Here is a 20,051-nt window from a genome sequence, read left to right as displayed (position 1 = left end):
GCAGGGTCCTCTCTCCTCCTGTATCCTCACCCATCCCTTGTAGATTGTGAGCCCTCGTGGGCAGGGTCCTCTCTCCTCCTGTATCCTCACCCATCCCTTGTAGATTGTGAGCCTTCGCGGGCAGGGTCCTCTCTCCTCCTGTATCCTCACCCATCCCTTGTAGATTGTGAGCCCTCGCGGGCAGGGTCCTCTCTCCTCCTGTATCCTCACCCATCCCTTGCAGATTGTGAGCCCTCGCGGGCAGGGTCCTCTCTCCTTCTGTATCCTCACCCATCCCTTGTAGATTGTGAGCCCTCGCGGGCAGGGTCCTCTCTCCTCCTGTATCCTCACCCATCCCTTGTAGATTGTGAGCCCTCGCAGGCAGGGTCCTCTCTCCTCCTGTATTCTCACCCATCCCTTGTAGATTGAGCCTTCGCGGGCAGGGTCCTCTCTCCTCCTGTATCCTCACCCATCCCTTGTAGATTGTGAGCCCTCGCGGGCAGGGTCATCTCTCCTCCTGTATCCTCACCCATCCCTTGTAGACTGTGAGCCCTCGCGGGCAGGGTCCTCTCTCCTCCTGTATTCTCACCCATCCCTTGTAGATTGTGAGCCCTCGTGGGCAGGGTCCTCTCTCCTCCTGTATCCTCACCCATCCCTTGTAGATTGTGAGCCCTCGTGGGCAGGGTCCTCTCTCCTCCTGTACCAGTTATGACTTGTATTGTTTAAGATTATTGTACTTGTTTTTATTATGTATACCCCTCCTTACATGTAAAGTGCCATGGAATAAATGGTGCTGTAATAATAATAATAATAATAATAATACAGCATCCACCGCAAAATACAGAGTCACCCCCTAAGGACTGTGCAGGATAACTGTGGATGAACCCTGCAGGGAATGGACTCCTAAGGACTGTGAAGGGTTAACCTGCTGTTATCCTGCACAGTCCTTATGAGTCCATTCCCTGCAGGGTTCACCTGCAGTTATCCTGCACAGTCCTTGAGTCCATTCCCTGCAGGGTTCATCCGCTCTTATCCTGCACAGTCCTTAGGCGTCCATTCCCTGCAGGGTTCATCTGCTGTTATCCTGCACAGTCCTTAGGCGTCCATTCCCTGCAGGGTTCATCTGCTGTTATCCTGCACAGTCCTTGAGTCTATTCCCTGCATGGTTCACCTGCAGTTTTCCTGTAGAGTCCATTCCCTGCAGGGTTCATCCGCTGTTATCCTGCAGGAGTCCATTCTCTGCCGGGTTCACCTGCTGTTATCTCGCACAGTCCTTAGGAGTCCATTCCCTGCAGGGTTCATCCGCTGTTATCTTGCACAGTCCTTAGGAGTCCATTCTCTCCAGGGTTCATCTGCTTTTATCCTGCACAGTCCTTAGGAGTCAAGTCCCTGCAGGGTTCACCTGCAGTTATCCTGCACAGTCCTTATGGGTCCATTCCCTGCCGGGTTCACCTGCTGTTATCCTGCACAGTCCTTATGAGTCCATTCCCTGCAGGGTTCATCCGCTCTTATCCTGCACAGTCCTTATGAATCCATTCCCTGCAGGGTTCATCTGCTGTTATCCTGCACAGTCCTTATGACTCCATTCCCTGCAGGGTTCACCTGCAGTTATCCTGCACAGTCCTTAGGAGTCCATTCCCTGCAGGGTTCATCCACCGTTATCCTGCACAGTCCTTAGGAGTCCATTGCCTGCAGGGTTCACCTGCAGTTATCCTGCACAGTCCTTAGGAGTCCATTCCTTGCAGGGTTCTTCCGCTCTTATCCTGCACAGTCCTTATGAGTCTATTCCCTGCATGGTTCATCTGCAGTTATCCTGCAAAGTCCTTAGGAGTCCATTCCCTGCAGGGTTCACCTGCAGTTATCCTGCACAGTCCTTAGGAGTCCATTCCCTGCAGGGTTCATCCACAGTTATCCTGCACAGTCCTTATGAGTCCATTCCTTGCAGGGTTCTTCCGCTCTTATCCTGCACAGTCCTTATGAGTCTATTCCCTGCATGGTTCACCTGCAGTTATCCTGCAAAGTCCTTAGGAGTCCATTCCCTGCAGGGTTCACCTGCAGTTATCCTGCACAGTCCTTAGGAGTCCATTCCCTGCAGGGTTCATCCACAGTTATCCTGCACAGTCCTTATGAGTCCATTCCTTGCAGGGTTCTTCCGCTCTTATCCTGCACAGTCCTTATGAGTCTATTCCCTGCATGGTTCACCTGCAGTTATCCTGCAAAGTCCTTAGGAGTCCATTCCCTGCAGGGTTCACCTGCAGTTATCCTGTACAGTCCTTAGCTCCTCCAGGAGCTATGTGGGAGTTTCGGCTCTCTCAACACACAACACCCCACTGACTCTCATGGCCAGGTATTTAACGCCCATGTGATGGTCACATGACCTTGACCTCACACATGCCCTGGCAGGACTCTTCATGTGGGGATATGGTGGACCTCCGCCCACCCGATCTATGAATGTTTGCTAAACCCAGACCATAACATAGGTTACTATTAACCCTCTCAGCACTTAGTGTGCTGGGGGAGAAAACACTCTAGTTTTACATCACTGACCGCAGTATGTGTAGCGACACGTATCTTCCTCCACATACTGTGCTGTGACCCTGTCACATATTCCCCCCCTCTGCCCAAAGCCAGAGGTTTTGGCACCTTCAGACAGGGAATTCGGAAGAGGGCATCTGCATTACCATGTATCCTCCTGGGCCAGACCATGGAACATGAAGTCTTGAAGGGCTAAGAACTGCCTAGTCACCCGGGCATTCTTACCCTTCTTCTCCCTCAGCCACCTCAGAGGCACATTGTCCAACACAAACTCCACATAGGCAGACTCTATATATAGTATAATGCACTCCCCACAGGCAGACTATACAGTATAATGCATGCCCCATAGGCAGACTCTATATAGTATAATGCACTCCCCATAGGCAGACTCTATATAGTATAATGCACACGCATAGGCAGACTCCATACAGCATAATGCACCCACATAGGCAGACTCCATACAGCATAATGCACCCCCCATAGGCAGACTCTATATAGTATACTGCACCCCCATAGGCGGATTCTACAGTATAATGCACTCTACATAGGCATCCAGCCAACACCATTGAACTTTTGATGATGGGTCCTCCAGGTCACGGGCCCATAGTGGCCAAGTAGCAGAGCAGAAAGATAGTCTCCCTGCTCTGCCGCAGAGTAACTGTATGGGAGCACTGTACACACCAATACAGTTGCTCAGAGTGGACCCCTCAGAGCACAAGAGCGACCTCTTGCTCTGCCTCCCAGTAGCTACGCTAATCCATTATATGCAGTGAGCGCAATGTTCTCACGCTATATAGACGGCCATACAACCTGTATTAATGCCCAAAGTTTTCTCATAAGATGTGTACATTGTTTACTATGGTGAGGGAGGTCCGTTTAGGGTCAGTTAGGAACAGCCTACAAGGAGCAGAGCACCGTAACCAATCCCCTAGGGTGCCAACCTCCGCTGTCAGGTAGGGGACGGAGGGACAGCTTCTGTCTCCTTTGTTGTTTTCTAGATGATTTATTGTCGCTGATAAACATCTGACCCGGATCGCTCCACTCACGACAATAGATTGGATGTTGTTTTTAACCCCTTTCTGACAGGAGACGTACTATCCCGTCGAGGTGGTATGGGCCCGTATGACCACCGAAGGGATAGTACGTATACTGCGATCAGCCGCGCTCCCCCGTGAGCGCGGACGATCGTGGCCGTGTGTCTGCTGACTATCGCAGCTGACATCCGGCACTATGTGCCAGGAGCGGTCACAGACCGCTCCTGGCACATTAACCCCCGGAACACTGTTATCAAAGATGATCGCAGTGTTCCGGCGGCATAGGGAAGAATTGCGCAGGGAGGGGGCTCCCTGCGGGCTTTCCTGAGAACCTCGGAGCAACGTGATGTGATTGCGTTGCTCCAAGGGTCTCCTACCTCCTCCTCCCTGCAGGCTCGGATCCAAAATGGCTGCAGGGGGTCTTCCAGGTCCTGCAGGGAGGTGGCTTCCAAGTGCCTGCTCAGAGCAGGTGCCGGGAAGCCTCTCTGCAGTGCCTGTGTGATCACTGATCTGACACAGTGCACTGCAAAGTGGCAGATCAGAGATCTGTCACTATAATGTGATGTCCCCGTCCCCCCCCCCCCCCCCGGGGCAATGTAAAAAAGTAAAAAAATAAATATTTACATGTGTAAAAAAAAAAAATTCTAAATAAAGAAAATATATATTGTTCCAATAAATACATTTCTTTATCTAAATAAAAAAACAGAATAAAAGTACACATATTTAGTATCGCCGCGTCCGTAACGACCCGACCTGTAAAACTGTCCCATTAGTTAACCCCTTCAGTGAACACCATAAAAAAAAGAGGCAAAAAACGATGCTTTATTATCATACCGCGAAATAAAAAGTGGAATAAGACGCGATAAAAAGTAGGAATTAGTCCTACCGGTAATAGTGTTTCCAGGAGTCCATCATGACAGCACCACCAGGAGGTTGTCCTTCGTATCCTTGATAGGGACAGGAAACACAGAAGAGGTTAAATAGCCCCTCCCCACCTCTACCCTTCAGTGGTTTTCCCAAGTACCACACAGGATGGATGCAACGCTATTTTATTGAAATTCCTTTCTACACATACTTACATCACATATCAGACAGGAACTCAAGGGAGGGTATATGCTGTCATGATGGACTCCTGGAAACACTATTACCGGTAGGACTAATTCCTACTTTCCAGGACGTCCCTCCTGACAGCACCACCAGGAGAAATACCAAATAACTCCTATTTTAGGGCGGGATTGCAGCTTGGAGGACTTTCCTCCCAAATGTAGTTTGTTGGTTTGCTGTAACGTCCAATTTATAATGCCTACAGAAAGAATTTGATCTAGACAGAGTTGCAGCTCTGCATATTTGGTCCATTGAAGCCCCATCGCTTTCTGCCCATGAGGCCGAGACTGCTCTCAGCGAGTGCACTTTGAGACTTTCTGGTGGGGGTCACCCTGCGGAGATATAGGCTGCCCTGATAGTTGACAATCCATCTAGCTAGAGCAGCTTTGGACACCTTCTTCCCTTTGTTTCTTCTGGTCATTTGAATGAAGAGATTAGGGTCCACTCTCCAATTGTTTGTGATCTCTTGTTAGGCTTGGCGGAACGCAGAGTGTATATATATATATATATGTATTAATAGGTGCGTTCGCAACCCGGGGTCCAACGTGCAGGAGAGGAACCTGCTGCTGGCAAATGGCGGCACTATATGGTGGTATAAGCGAACTCTGTTAACTCCACAGATTCGCTAGAAACAAGATGCTGTGCCCTGTTAACCTCACAGAGGTACACAGCAACCAAACAGAGCAAAACTGTGGTCATGCAGTCAGAGAAACAGGCAAACAACTCCTCACCGGAGGTGCCGGTATTCTAGAGGCTTATTGCAGTCAAAGCCCTGAATACACACATACAAACTCCTCACTGGAGGTGCCGGTATTCTAGGGGCTTATTTCAGCCAGGGCCCTGAATACACACATACAAACTCCTCACCGGAGGTGCCGGTATTCTAGGGGCTTATTTCAGCCAAACCCTAACCACATCCAGACATGACCACACTGGTGCTGAGCTCATAGACTTTGGTTTGATACTAGCGCATGGCCGTGCGGCCATGCAACCTTTTATAGCTGCAGCAACTTCAGGACCTTCCTAGAGGACCAATGGGAGTTACTACAGTACCTGAGCAACTTCAGGATCTTCCTAGAGGACCAATGGTAGCTGCTGCAGTACCTGAGCATGTGACCCCTGACCTCCAATGAGAGGTCTTACTTTGGGCATGCTCAGAAGGGGAAAAGCAGGACTTAGTCCCAGAGACATCTGCTCGCCGCTGACTAGTACCGGCTACAATGGCTGAGCCTGGAAAAGCAGCAGTAACCCTTTGCACAGTATCAGGCTGAGCGAGACTCTGGGACCGACGTCTCCGCTGAGCAGGCTCCACTGCGGCAGAAGCAGAATGTGAGACCGCAGCAGACATGGCTTGAGATTCCCCCTATGCAGCAGCGGGAACTCGACTCCTAACATCTCTAGGTAGTTGAGAATTGTCCTTTTAACATCTAAGGCGTGAAGAGAACGCTCCTTCTCATTATTATAATTCTGGCAGAAGGTAGGTAGAACAATCTTTTGACTTCTATGGAAGTCGTAAACCACCTTAGGGAGAAACCCGGGATCTAGTTTAAGGATGATGCAATCATCCTGGATTTTCAGGTATGGATCTTTAATGGATAATGATTGAATCTCGCCGATACGTCTTGCTGAAGTTATCGCTACCAAAAAGAGGGCTTTAAGGGTTACCACTCTTAAGTCTGCTTGATTTAGTGGTTCGCATGGTTCTTTACACAGTTCATTCAAAACCAGGTTTCGATCCCAGGGAGGTACTGTACTGCGTATCGTAGGCCTAAGCCTTTGGGTGGCCTTAACAAATCTCATTACCCAGGGATGACTAGCTAACTGAAAGTCATAGAAGGAACTGAGGGCTGAAATTTGTACTTTTAACGTACTAGGTCTTTGTCCTTTATCAAAGCCTGACTGGAGAAAATCTAGAATTTTAGGAATATCTGGGCCCCGGGAGACCAACACAGGAGTTGTACTTTGTGAACAAAACTTCTTCCATATTTTCCCGTATATTGCAGAAGTCACACGCTTCCTACTGCTCTGGATAGTGGCAATGACTGGTTCTGAGAGGCCTTTTGACTTTAGGATCTCTTTTCAGGATCCACGCTGTTAACTGTAGCCGACCCAGGTTTTGATGAACTAGAGGGCCTTGGAATAAAAGGTCCGATCTTGCTGGTAGATGGATTTGCTCTTCCAAGGACATCCATTTCAGTAGAGGAAACCAGCTCCTTTTGGGCCAGTATGGAACTATTAGGATTACCGATGCCTGGCTCTCCTGGATCTTCCTCAAGACTCTTGGTATTAGAGCCAATGGTGGAAAAGCGTACGCCAGATTCATATCCCACTTCTGAGCCAGGGCGTCTATTCCTGACGGCCTGTCTCCTGGATTTAGAGAAAAGAATCTTTCTGTTTTTGTATTTTTCTTTGAAGCGAATAGATCCACTTCTGGGAAACCCCAAAGCTGGGTTAACTGGAGAAAGATTTCCTGATTTAAGGACAATTCTGCGGGGCATAACTTTTGTCTGCTCAGAAAGTCGGCTACCTGGTTTTTGGTGCCTTTTAGGTGAACTGCTGTTATTGATTTTACTGTGAGTTCTGCCCAGGAGAATATTGTGTCTGACAGGTCCTGTAAATGGCGATGCTTTGGACCTCCTTGGTGAAGTAGGAAGGCTAATGTTGAATTGTTCAAGAAGATATGGATGTGTTGGTCCTTTAACTCTTCCTGATATGTCTTTAAGGCTTCCCAGACTGCTCTGAGCTCTCTGTAATTTGAAGATTTGCTTCGTATTGACTCAGGCCAAAGTTCCTTGGGAGTAGTCTTCGCCCATGTGGGCTCCCCAGCCCCTGAGGCTTGCATCTGTAGTGATGTTCCCGCACGGAGATGTTCTCCAAGGACTTCCTTTCTCGAGGTTTGTTGTTATGGTCCACCATGACAGTGATCTTTTTGCGTCTTTGGATAGGCGCACTTTGTTGTCCAGGGATGTGTCTCTGCCATCCCAAAGTAAAAGGACTTCCTGGTGCAAGGGTCTTGAGTGATACTGACTCCATTGAACGCTGGAAATGCATGATATCATTAACCCCAGCACCCACATGGCCTTCCTTATGGAGGTCTGTTTTTGCTTCTGCAATATTTGAATCTCTTTTTTGAATTATTTTTGCTTGTGTAGCGGGAGGTACGTATGTTCCTGAGTTAGGATCACTCCAAGAAACGACTTCTTTGTCTCTGGTTCGAAGTTTGATTTTTTTAGATTTATTAACTATCCTAGACTTTTTAGAACTGACACCGTCGTTGTTAACCCATTATCTACCAATGTTGTTTTTTTGGGACGCCTAATCTTTAGCTTATAGGAACTAAGATTTTATAATTTTTATAATTAGGTCCAATTTTTTGTGTTTTGTTTGTAAAATGAATGTTTTCAAAATAGGAAATCATGTCATTGTCATTTTTAATTGAATATCGGGACGTCCTTTTTTGAAAAATCCATACTTGTAAAAATTTTAATTTGGTAAGTAATGGGTTAAATTCTTCTCCATCTGTTGAGGGGCCTCTGCTATAAGCAGGATGTCTTCCAGATAAGGGACTATCAGGATCTCTTTTTCTCTCAAAAAGGCCATCACCTCTGCTATGAGCTTGGTGAAGATTCTGGGAGCAGACGAGAGGCCGAATGGCAGGCACCGGAACTGAAAGTGTAGAATGTGATCTCTGTCTTTTATAGCAAATCTGAGATATTGTTGGTGTGAGGCATAGATGGGAACCTGGTAAGCACTTTTTCGGTCTAATGTGCTCATTACTGAGCCTTTCTGGATTAGAGATATTACGGATTTGAAGGACTCCATTTTGAACTGTTTATAAGTTACCCACTGATTTAGTGGTTTCAGATTTATGATCGTACAATATTCTCCACCTGGTTTCTTTATGGAGAACAGGCTTGAATAGTGTCCCTTGAACATCTGTGAGAGGGGTACCGGAATAATGGCTTTTATTTGGATAAGATCCTGAATATCCTTTAGAAGTCTCTGGTGAACGGTCAAGGACTGGGCTTGAGTCAGAGAAAATCTTCTGGGGGGTAACTGGCTGAATTCTATTCTGTACCCCTGCTCTATTGTACTTAAGATCCATGATTTCTGAGTGGTCTCTTGCCAGCCCTGTAAGAAGTACTGTAACCCATTACGAGCCTTACGAAAGGACGGTGTATTTTTCAGCTTCTCCTCCGGAAAGCCTTTCTTCTTGTCTGCTGCTTTTTCAAGCAGTTAGGATTTCCTCTCTAGGAGTTTTATTGTTAATTTGGTGTTCTAATTTTTCTACCCACAGAGTCATTGACCTGGCCACTGAGGTAGCCGCGATATTAGCCTTCATGATAGCTGATGATGCTTCCCAGGCCTTAAGATCTTCTGTCCATAGGGTCTTTGAGATCAGAGGAATCTTCAAACGGTATGGCGGTCTTTTTGAGACCTAGGCCACTGGTATATCCACTTTAGGCACAGATTCCTGTTGTGAATTCTGTGGCTGAGTTCACTTCTGTGGTCACAAGTGGTATTGCAGTCTCTGGGCTTCCTCCCTCAGGTGTTTTGGTGAGCTCGTTGGCTGCCTTGCTATTTAGCTCCACCTGAGTCTGTCTTCCTTGCTCCTTGTCAATGTTCCAGTGTTGGATCTGAGCTACTGCATCTTTCCTTGGGCCTGCTGCTCTGCTAGATAAGTGCTTCTAGTTTGTTTTCTGTTTTTTCTGTCCAGCTTGTTATTAACTTTTGCTGGAAGCTCTGAGAAGCAAAGGGGTGCACCGCCGTGCTGTTAGTTCGGCGCGGTGGGTCTTTTTGCCCCCCTTTGCGTGGTTCTGTTTTAGGGTTTTTTGTAGACTGCATAGTTCTCTTTGCTATCCTCGCTCTGTCTAGAATATCGGGCCTCACTTTGCTGAATCTATTTCATTCCTACGTTTGTCTTTTCATCTTGCTAACAGTCATTATATGTGGGGGGCTGCCTATTCCTTTGGGGTATTTCTCTGAGGTAAGTCAGGCTTGTATTTCTATCTTCAGGCTAGTCAGCTCCTCAGGCAGTGCCGAGTTGCATAGGTAGTGATAGGCGCAATCCACTGCTGCTTATAGTTGTGTGAGGATAGATCAGGTACTGCAGTCTACAGAGATTCCACGTCTCAGAGCTCGTCCTATTGTTTTTGGTTATTGCCAGATCTCTGTATGTGCGCTGATTACTGCACGCTGTGTTGCCTGATTGCCAGCAATAACAGTACAAGGAGCCACACCAATGATTCTCAATAGAGGGAAAAAAGAAATCCTGACAGCATTTTTTTTTCTTAGCTCTGTCTTCAGTCTTTTTTTTCCCCTAGACATTAGAGTGCTTCAGGACACAGCTGTGGACATGGATATTCAGGCTCTGTGCTCCTCAATGGATAATCTCGTTGTAAATGTACAAAAGATTCAAGATACTATTGATCAGAAATCGATGCTAGAACCAAGAATTCCGATTCCTGATTTGTTTTTTGGTGACAGAACTAAGTTCCTGAGCTTCAGAAATAATTGTAAGCTATTTTTGGCCTTGAAACCTCATTCTTCTGGTAATCCTATTCAACAGGTTTTGATTATTATTTCTTTTTTGCGCGGCGACCCACAGGACTGGGTGTTTTCTCTTGCACCAGGAGATTCTGCATTGAGTAATGTTGATGCATTTTTCCAGGCGCTGGGATTGCTTTACGATGAGCCTAATTCAGTGGATCGGGCTGAGAAAAATCTGCTGGCTTTATGCCAGGGTCAGGATGATGTAGAAGTATATTGTCAGAAATTTAGGAAGTGGTCAGTACTCACTCTGTGGAATGAATCTGCACTAGCGGCTTTGTTCAGAAAGGGTCTCTCTGAAGCTCTTAAGGATGTAATGGTGGGATTTCCTATGCCTGCTGGTTTGAATGAGTCCATGTCCTTGGCCATTCAGATCGGTCGTCGCTTGCGCGAGCGTAAATCTGTGCACCATCTGGCGGTATTGTCTGAGAGTAAACCTGAGCCTATGCAGTGCGACAGGACGATGACTAAAGTAGAACGGCAAGAACACAGACGTCTGAACAGACTGTGTTTCTATTGTGGTGATTCTACTCATGCTATTTCTAATTGTCCTAAACGCACTAGGCGGTTCGATAGCTCTGCCGTTATTGGTACTGTACAGTCCAAATTCCTTTTGTCCATTACCTTAATGTGCTCTTTGTCATCGTATTCTGTCATGGCGTTTGTGGATTCAGGCGCTGCCCTGAATCTGATGGATTTGGATTATGCTAAACGTTGTGGATTTTTCTTGGAGCCTTTGCGGTGTCCTATTCTGTTGAGAGGAATTGATGCTACACCTTTGGCCAAGAATAAGCCTCAGTACTGGGCCCAGCTGACCATGTGCATGGCTCCTGCACATCAGGAAGTTATTCGCTTTCTGGTACTGCATAATTTGCATGATGTGGTCGTGTTGGGGTTGCCATGGCTACAAACCCATAATCCAGTATTGGATTGGAACTCTATGTCGGTAACCAGCTGGGGTTGTCAGGGAGTACATGGTGATGTTCCATTTTTGTCTATTTCGTCATCCATTCCTTCTGACATCCCAGAGTTCTTGTCGGACTTTCAGGATGTATTTGAAGAGTCCAAGTCTGATGCCCTACCTCCGCATAGGAATTGTGATTGTGCTATCGATTTGATTCCTGGTAGTAAATTCCCTAAGGGTCGTTTATTTAATTTGTCCGTACCTGAACACACCGCTATGCGCAGTTATGTGAAGGAGTCCCTGGAGAAGGGACATATTCGCCCATCGTCGTCACCATTGGGAGCAGGGTTCTTTTTTGTAGCCAAGAAGGATGGTTCGCTAAGACCGTGTATTGATTACCGCCTTCTTAATAAGATCACTGTTAAGTTTCAGTATCCCTTGCCATTGATTTCTGACTTGTTTGCTCGGATTAAGGGGGCTAGTTGGTTTACTAAGATTGATCTTCGTGGTGCGTATAATCTGGTGAGAATCAGGCAGGGAGATGAATGGAAAACGGCATTTAATACGCCCGAGGGTCATTTTGAGTATCTGGTGATGCCGTTCGGACTTGCCAATGCTCCATCTGTTTTTCAGTCTTTTATGCATGACATTTTCCGTGAGTATCTGGATAAATTCTTGATTGTTTACTTGGATGACATTTTGATCTTCTCAGATGATTGGGAGTCTCATGTGAAGCAAGTCAGAATGGTTTTCCAGGTACTGCATGCTAATTCCTTGTTCGTGAAGGGATCAAAGTGTCTCTTCGGTGTGCAGAAAGTTTCATTTTTGGGGTTCATCTTTTCCCCTTCTACTATCGAGATGGATCCGGTTAAGGTTCAGGCCATCCAGGATTGGACTCAGCCGACATCTCTAAAAAGTCTGCAGAAATTCCTGGGCTTTGCTAATTTTTATCGTCGCTTCATCTGTAATTTTTCTAGCATTGCCAGACCATTGACCGATTTGACCAAGAAGGGTGCTGATTTGGTTATTTGGTCTTCTGCTGCCGTGGAAGCTTTTCAGGAGTTGAAGCGTCGTTTTTGCTGTGCCCCTGTGTTGTGTCAACCTGATGTTTCTCTTCCGTTCCAGGTCGAGGTTGATGCTTCTGAGATTGGTGCAGGGGCGGTTTTGTCACAGAGAGGTTCTGGTTGCTCAGTGCTCAAACCATGTGCTTTCTTTTCCAGGAAATTTTCTGCTGCTGAGCGTAATTATGATGTGGGCAACCGAGAGTTGCTGGCCATGAAGTGGGCATTCGAGGAGTGGCGTCATTGGCTTGAGGGTGCTAAGCATCGCGTGGTGGTTTTGACTGATCATAAGAACCTTACTTATCTTGAGTCTGCCAAGCGCTTGAATCCTAGACAGGCCCGTTGGTCGTTATTTTTTGCTCGTTTTGATTTTGTGATTTCATACCTTCCGGGCTCTAAAAATGTGAAGGCGGATGCTCTGTCTAGGAGTTTTGTGCCCGACTCTCCGGGGTTATCTGAGCCGGCGAGTATCCTCAAGGAAGGAGTCATTGTGTCTGCCATCTCCCCTGATTTGCGGAGAGTGTTGCAGAAATTTCAGGCTAATAAACCTGATCGTTGTCCGGCCGAGAAACTGTTCGTCCCTGATAGGTGGACTAGTAAAGTTATCTCTGAACTTCATTGTTCGGTGCTGGCCGGTCATCCAGGAATCTTTGGTACCAGGGAGTTGGTTGCTAGATCCTTCTGGTGGCCATCTCTGTCGCGGGATGTGCGTGCTTTTGTGCAGTCCTGTGGAATTTGTGCTAGGGCTAAGCCCTGCTGTTCACGTGCCAGTGGGTTGCTTTTGCCCTTGCCGGTCCCGAAGAGGCCTTGGACACATATTTCGATGGATTTCATTTCTGACCTTCCCGTTTCTCAAAAAATGTCGGTCATTTGGGTGGTCTGTGATCGCTTTTCTAAAATGGTCCATCTGGTGCCCTTGGTTAAATTGCCTTCCTCCTCTGATTTGGTGCCTTTGTTCTTCCAGCATGTGGTTCGTTTACATGGCATTCCTGAGAATATTGTTTCTGACAGAGGTTCCCAGTTTGTCTCGAGGTTCTGGCGAGTCTTTTGTGGTAGGATGGGCATTGACCTATCTTTCTCCTCGGCCTTCCATCCTCAGACTAATGGCCAGACCGAACGAACCAATCAGACCTTGGAAACATATCTGAGATGTTTTGTTTCCGCTGACCAGGATGATTGGGTGTCATTTTTGCCGTTGGCTGAGTTCGCCCTTAATAATCGGGCCAGCTCGGCTACCTTGGTCTCTCCATTTTTCTGCAATTCTGGGTTCCATCCTCGTTTCTCTTCAGGACAGGTTGAGTCTTCGGACTGTCCTGGTGTGGATTCTGTGGTGGACAGGTTGCAGCAGATCTGGACTCAGGTAGTGGACAATTTGACCTTGTCCCAGGAGAAGGCTCAGCTTTTCGCTAATCGCAGACGCCGTGTGGGACCCCGACGTCGTGTTGGGGATCTGGTTTGGTTATCTTCTCGTCATATTCCTATGAAGGTTTCCTCTCCTAAATTTAAACCTCGTTTTATTGGTCCGTATAGGATTTCTGAGATTCTCAATCCGGTGTCTTTTCGTCTGATCCTCCCAGACTCCTTTTCCATACATAATGTATTCCATAGGTCGTTGTTGAGGAGATACGTGGCACCTATGGTTCCATCTGTGGAGCCTCCTGCCCCTGTTTTGGTGGAGGGGGAATTGGAGTATATTGTGGAGAAGATTTTGGATTCTCGTGTCTCTAGACGGAAACTCCAGTATCTGGTCAAATGGAAGGGTTATGCTCAGGAAGATAATTCCTGGGTTTTTGCCTCTGATGTCCATGCCCCAGATCTTGTTCGTGCCTTTCATGTGGCTCATCCTGGTCGGCCTGGGGGTTCTGGTGAGGGTTCGGTGACCCCTCCTCAAGGGGGGGGTACTGTTGTGAATTCTGTGGCTGAGTTCACTTCTGTGGTCACAAGTGGTATTGCAGTCTCTGGGCTTCCTCCCTCAGGTGTTTTGGTGAGCTCGTTGGCTGCCTTGCTATTTAGCTCCACCTGAGTCTGTCTTCCTTGCTCCTTGTCAATGTTCCAGTGTTGGATCTGAGCTACTGCATCTTTCCTTGGGCCTGCTGCTCTGCTAGATAAGTGCTTCTAGTTTGTTTTCTGTTTTTTCTGTCCAGCTTGTTATTAACTTTTGCTGGAAGCTCTGAGAAGCAAAGGGGTGCACCGCCGTGCTGTTAGTTCGGCGCGGTGGGTCTTTTTGCCCCCCTTTGCGTGGTTCTGTTTTAGGGTTTTTTGTAGACTGCATAGTTCTCTTTGCTATCCTCGCTCTGTCTAGAATATCGGGCCTCACTTTGCTGAATCTATTTCATTCCTACGTTTGTCTTTTCATCTTGCTAACAGTCATTATATGTGGGGGGCTGCCTATTCCTTTGGGGTATTTCTCTGAGGTAAGTCAGGCTTGTATTTCTATCTTCAGGCTAGTCAGCTCCTCAGGCAGTGCCGAGTTGCATAGGTAGTGATAGGCGCAATCCACTGCTGCTTATAGTTGTGTGAGGATAGATCAGGTACTGCAGTCTACAGAGATTCCACGTCTCAGAGCTCGTCCTATTGTTTTTGGTTATTGCCAGATCTCTGTATGTGCGCTGATTACTGCACGCTGTGTTGCCTGATTGCCAGCCATAACAGATTCCCATACTTTGGTCTTGTCCGGATCAAAAGGGAGTCGGTATCTAAAATCTTTTGGGACTATTAGCTTCTTCCCAACATCCTCCCATTCTTCCAGGATCATTTCTGTTATATGGTGATTCACTGGGAACACCCTGTTTCTGCGAGCTCTAGGCCCGCCAAACATCTCATCTTGGACCGTCAGGTGTTCTGTGGCTTCTTCCACCTTCATGGTGTTTCTGACAGCCTGCAGGAGTATATCTGTGTTTTCAGAAGAGATCAGATACCTCTTTCTCTCTTCTGGGAGCATGGCTTAAGAACATCCGCCTTCCACAGAATCAGATCTAGAGTAAGTTGAGAGCTCACCTTCTTCTGAGCTAAGATCTTGCTCCCACCTGGGTTTTTTAGGACGGGGAGATTCATCCGGAATCAGAGATGATACCGTAGATTGTACCTCCAATCTGATCATAGTTTTAATACTATCTAGAAAGGAGGTCTGCTCCTTTTTAAGCAGTCCCGACACACAGCCGTCACACAATTTCTTAGAGTGTCCTTCTGGAGATATCCTTATGGGCCAGTTAGCTTCCTCGGTGGCACTGGTCAATTTCATGGCATCACCTTCCTCACGGTTCCCATGCATCTCCTCATTTCCTGTAGCACCGACACTTGCCCCTGCTAGGGGTTCCTCAGCCGTCTCACTCCGCAGAGCGACGTGGCTGAGCACGCCTGTACCTATGGACACATCAACTTTTGCATAAAAATGGTTACAACATTTTCATCATCAATCCTAGGAAAAAAATGGTTATCAGATGCATCATTACTGGATAAAGCATGGTCAGGTAACACATGCGATTTCCCATAATCATCATCAGGGTTAACGTTACCCTCATTAGCAGATTGGGGATGGGTGACAGGGACGTAGTATGCAATCATCCTCCCCAAATCAGTCCCCAACAAAACATCAGTGGGCAAATTATCAGACAGCCCCACTTCCTTCACCCCGCTCCCCAATCAATATAAACCCGGGCCATTGGTAAGGGACAGCTGATGCCCCCAATCCCAGTGACAGTTAGGGTTTTCCCTGGAATGATCTCTTCAGGGGCCGCCAGTTTGGGTCGGATGAGGGTTCGTTCAGCCCCGATGTCCTTGAGGCCTGTAGCAACATGGCCCCCCACAGTGACGTGCTGTACGTTGTGACACACTCTCCCAGCCACCCCACCCACCAAAAGAACTGCTGCATTAGGCCCTGGGGCCTTGGCAGGGTGTTCTTCAGCTTGTCTGGACAGTGGGGACTGATATGACCAGTCCGCTTGCAGAAGCAACACTGGCGTGGGTCTGTGGTAGGTCTGGTGCTGTTGGCCATGGGGACAAGACCTCTGGTGTGTTGGCTGGCAGGGGTACTGGTGTTGGTTACAGGCTTACCCCATCTCCAGCTGGTGGTGACTGGCTTCCGCACTTCCGATCTACGGTTGGCCTCATAAACATCGGCATTCTGCGCTGTTTTCGTCACGACTTTGCGTTCTCTGTCCATCACGAACTGTCGCACCTCAGCTGGGAAAAGATGTAAGAACTGGTCTTTGATCATCAGGTCTCCCAGCTGCTCAAAGGTGGTCACTGACAGTCCTTGGATCCACTGGTTAAGGTGGGTCCTGAGTCCATGCGCCACATCACTGTAGCTGTTGTGTGGGTCACGTTGGAGGTTCCGGAACTTTCTACTGTAAACCTCAGGTGTAAGCTGGTAATTTGTTATCAGGGCCTGCTTGATGGCCTCATAGTCACCATCTTGTTCTTGGGGTCAGGTATCGTGCCCATTGGTCCCCAGGCAGCTGGTACTGTCTGCAGGCTTTCTCAAAGGCCTGCAGAAAAGTGTCCAAGTCCCCATCCTTTTCCATCACAGGAAAGTTCTCGGTCTGGGGTATTGGTATCTAAGCGCTGTTGGGCTCACGGCTCCAGGCAGTGGAGGGTATCCCCCCTGCCAGACCATCTCCAGTTTGTAGACTCTCTCAGCCTCCTGCTCGCTGGGCCTCTCGCTAGGCCCTGTATTGCTGGATCAGCTGCAAACGTCCATCACGGTCATCGTCAGGGAGTAGTTCCAAGACCACCAGCAGATTGGGGTCCAATCCACCCTGGTTGCTAGTTGGGCCCGTATTCAGTGGTTGGACCTCTGCTGCAGCACCATGTTCACTTGTGCTGGCTTCTGCGGCCACTGGGCTCTGAGAGTGGTCTAGAGCAGCTTCCCATTGCACCAGATCTGCGATTAGTTGGGCTTTGTTTTGGCCTGCAAAGTCAATGTGCTGTGACCTGCATAAGACAATAAGGGTGTCTCTGGTCTGCTGCTTATAAAAGGTTTCTCCCAGCACAACCATGGTTGCCAAATAAAAGATAGGAAAGAAAACGAAGAGAAGGGTAGGGGATAATCACCAGTACATACAATTGTCTCATGACTAATAAACACGGAGTTCGTTCTCCAAACTTATTTGCGCAGAGTCCTTGCAAGAACTTTGCAAGTTTTTAGTGAGAGGAATGATTTCTCAAACCAAATCACTAATGCTCTATAATCCCACCGCGCTGCCACCAATATGTCATGGATTCCACCGTGACTGTCAACAGTGCATCACGATCGGGGTGACCTTTGGCCAGCCCACGGCTTTCACATGTGCAGGGGGGCTTATCTTAGTTATCCCTCCACTGCTCCAATGTGATGAAAACACAAACAAGGCTATCGACCTCTCAATTTACAACAAGGGCTTATTTTAGTTATCCCACTGCTCTGCAATATAACACGAACTGCAGGGATTTATGTATATCCCGCTTTGCAGTTCCAATTGAAAACTTGCAGCTCTCTGGCGCCCCCTTACCCTCAGGTCAGCTTAGGTACTGTACCTAGGGTAATTACAGGAAACAGGAACACATGGGCTACTTGCACAGTGAACAAGTCTGTATGATCATGTTCACACACCACCAAGAAACCTGAAGACACAAAAGAGAATAGTAAAACCAAAAACACTCAGTTTGAAAAAATGTTGCAGTAATCCGCAAGTGCTAGTAAAAGATGTAAAAAACAGGGTATTTGGTTGATACGTTTTTTGCAAAAAATGTATACTAAGCTGCTCTACCAATCTTCACGGTATACCCTTATCAGAGCAGTCCTAACTAATGTATGCAGTCCCTATCTGATGTATTTAAAAACCTGATCATCTGTATATAACCTGTGTGAACAGGGTTCAGAGAGGAAAAATCCATGTGTGCATACAGGGCAGAACAGCTTTTGTGCAGATAGCCCAAGAGGAGTGGTGGAACTCCCCAGTCTTGTAGACACAAGAGAACAATTATGGAAACAGGAACACATGGGCTACTTGCACAGTGAACAAGTCTGTATGATCATGTTCACACACCACAAAGAAACCTGAAGACACAAAAGAGAATAGTAAAACCAAAAACACTCTAGGGTAATTAGTTGCCAGAAAGGCTGCCTGCTATGTACTGGCTATTGGGCACACTGCAGCGAGGGCGATATAACTACTCCCACTCAGGCAGGAACAATAGTTATCAATGCCGCCGTCGCTACACAGATTCCCAATTGCACAGGACAAGGTATGCTGCCACCAGCTTCGATTAACGGGTCCGAGGCTAACCCAAAACAGTAGTGTAATTCCCTTCAGAAGACTTAAGGTACGTTTTAGAGCAGGAAGAACGAAACTAGCAATTTAACTATTTTACTCCGTAAAAAGAACAGGCAGTGTTTATAAAAGGTATATAAAGATGTTACAATATGAGACAAAGTAAAGTATGTACAAAGCAATTATAAAATAACATGGATTAAAACAGAAAGTAACACTTACATGTGCTCAGATCATTTCAGGCAAAACCATGCTGGTAGGCGGAGCCAAATATCCCAATTCATGAGATCGTCTTTCTATAGTGAGATCCCAGGCAAAACTGAAGGCTGGGTGAAGTGCAGGAAGTTATAACTGCAGCCTTGTGACATCACTAAAGAGGCTGGTTTCCCTGGACCCTCCCCTCTCCTCAGACTTACCAATTCTAACCACAATTCTTTTAATTCTCGTATCTTCGCTTGAGGACATTTCATAATCACACCTTATTCATCTGGTATTAAAATTGGCTCTCTATTGAATCCAAACGTGATCTGGCTATTCCGCTTTGTTCGGGAGAAATCCATTTCCCAGGTTCTGTTGGAGTTAAACTCCAGCAGGAGGCCCCGTTGTGAAGCTCTATTAAATCACATTCTGAATATGCATCCATATTATACCTATCATTGATGGGGCCCGAATTATGCCCTTTTTACTATCTCCCATATCTACAAAGGAAAGCACATGTTTCTTGTGAACAAAGCCAGCTCGGGGCTAATTAACATTCCGACAGGAGGGGGGAAGGAAAGGAGTGAAGGAGCTAGGGGGAAAAGTTTGTTGCCAGGGGAAGGGCAGCCTCAGTGCAGCTTTGAAGGCGTAGAAAGTTCTAGAAGGCATGTGAATTTAATAAGGCAAATCATTTGTCAGTTTTACATGATCGTCACAGGGGGAAAAGCATCTCCACCTTGTCCTGAATGATGGGTGACGTTGTTGGAGGTTTAGTTCTTGTGATTAAGCCCCCTCCATGGATAAGAAGCCCCCACACATTGTGAGTGATCCCCTCCATGGATGAGAAGCCCCCACACATTGTGAGTGATCCCCTCCATGGATGAGAAGCCCCCACACATTGTGAGTGATCCCCTCCATGGATGAGAGGCCCCCGCACATTGTGAGTGATCACCTCCATGGATGAGAAGCCCCAACACATTGTGAGTGATCCCCTCCATGAATGAGAAGCCCCCACACATTGTGAGTGATCCCCTCCATGGATGAGAAGCCCACGAACATTGTGAGTGATCCCCTCCATGAATGAGAAGCCCCCACACATTGTGAGTGATCCCCTCCATGGATGAGAAGCCCACGAACATTGTGAGTGATCCCTCCATGGATGAGAAGCCCACGAACATTGTGAGTGATCCCCTCCATGGATGAGAAGCCCACGAACATTGTGAGTGATCCCCTCCATGGATGAGAAGCCCACGAACATTGTGAGTGATCCCCTCCATGAATGAGAAGCCCCCACACATTGTGAGTGATCCCCTCCATGGATGAGAAGCCCACGAACATTGTGAGTGATCCCCTCCATGGATGAGAAGCCCACGAACATTGTGAGTGACCCCCTCCATGGATGAGAAGCCCCAACACATTGTGAGTGATCCCCTCC

Source organism: Ranitomeya imitator, chromosome 9 (genome assembly GCF_032444005.1).
Source record: "Ranitomeya imitator isolate aRanImi1 chromosome 9, aRanImi1.pri, whole genome shotgun sequence".
NCBI lineage: Eukaryota > Metazoa > Chordata > Amphibia > Anura > Dendrobatidae > Ranitomeya > Ranitomeya imitator.
Note: the sequence above shows the minus strand (reverse complement) of the source record.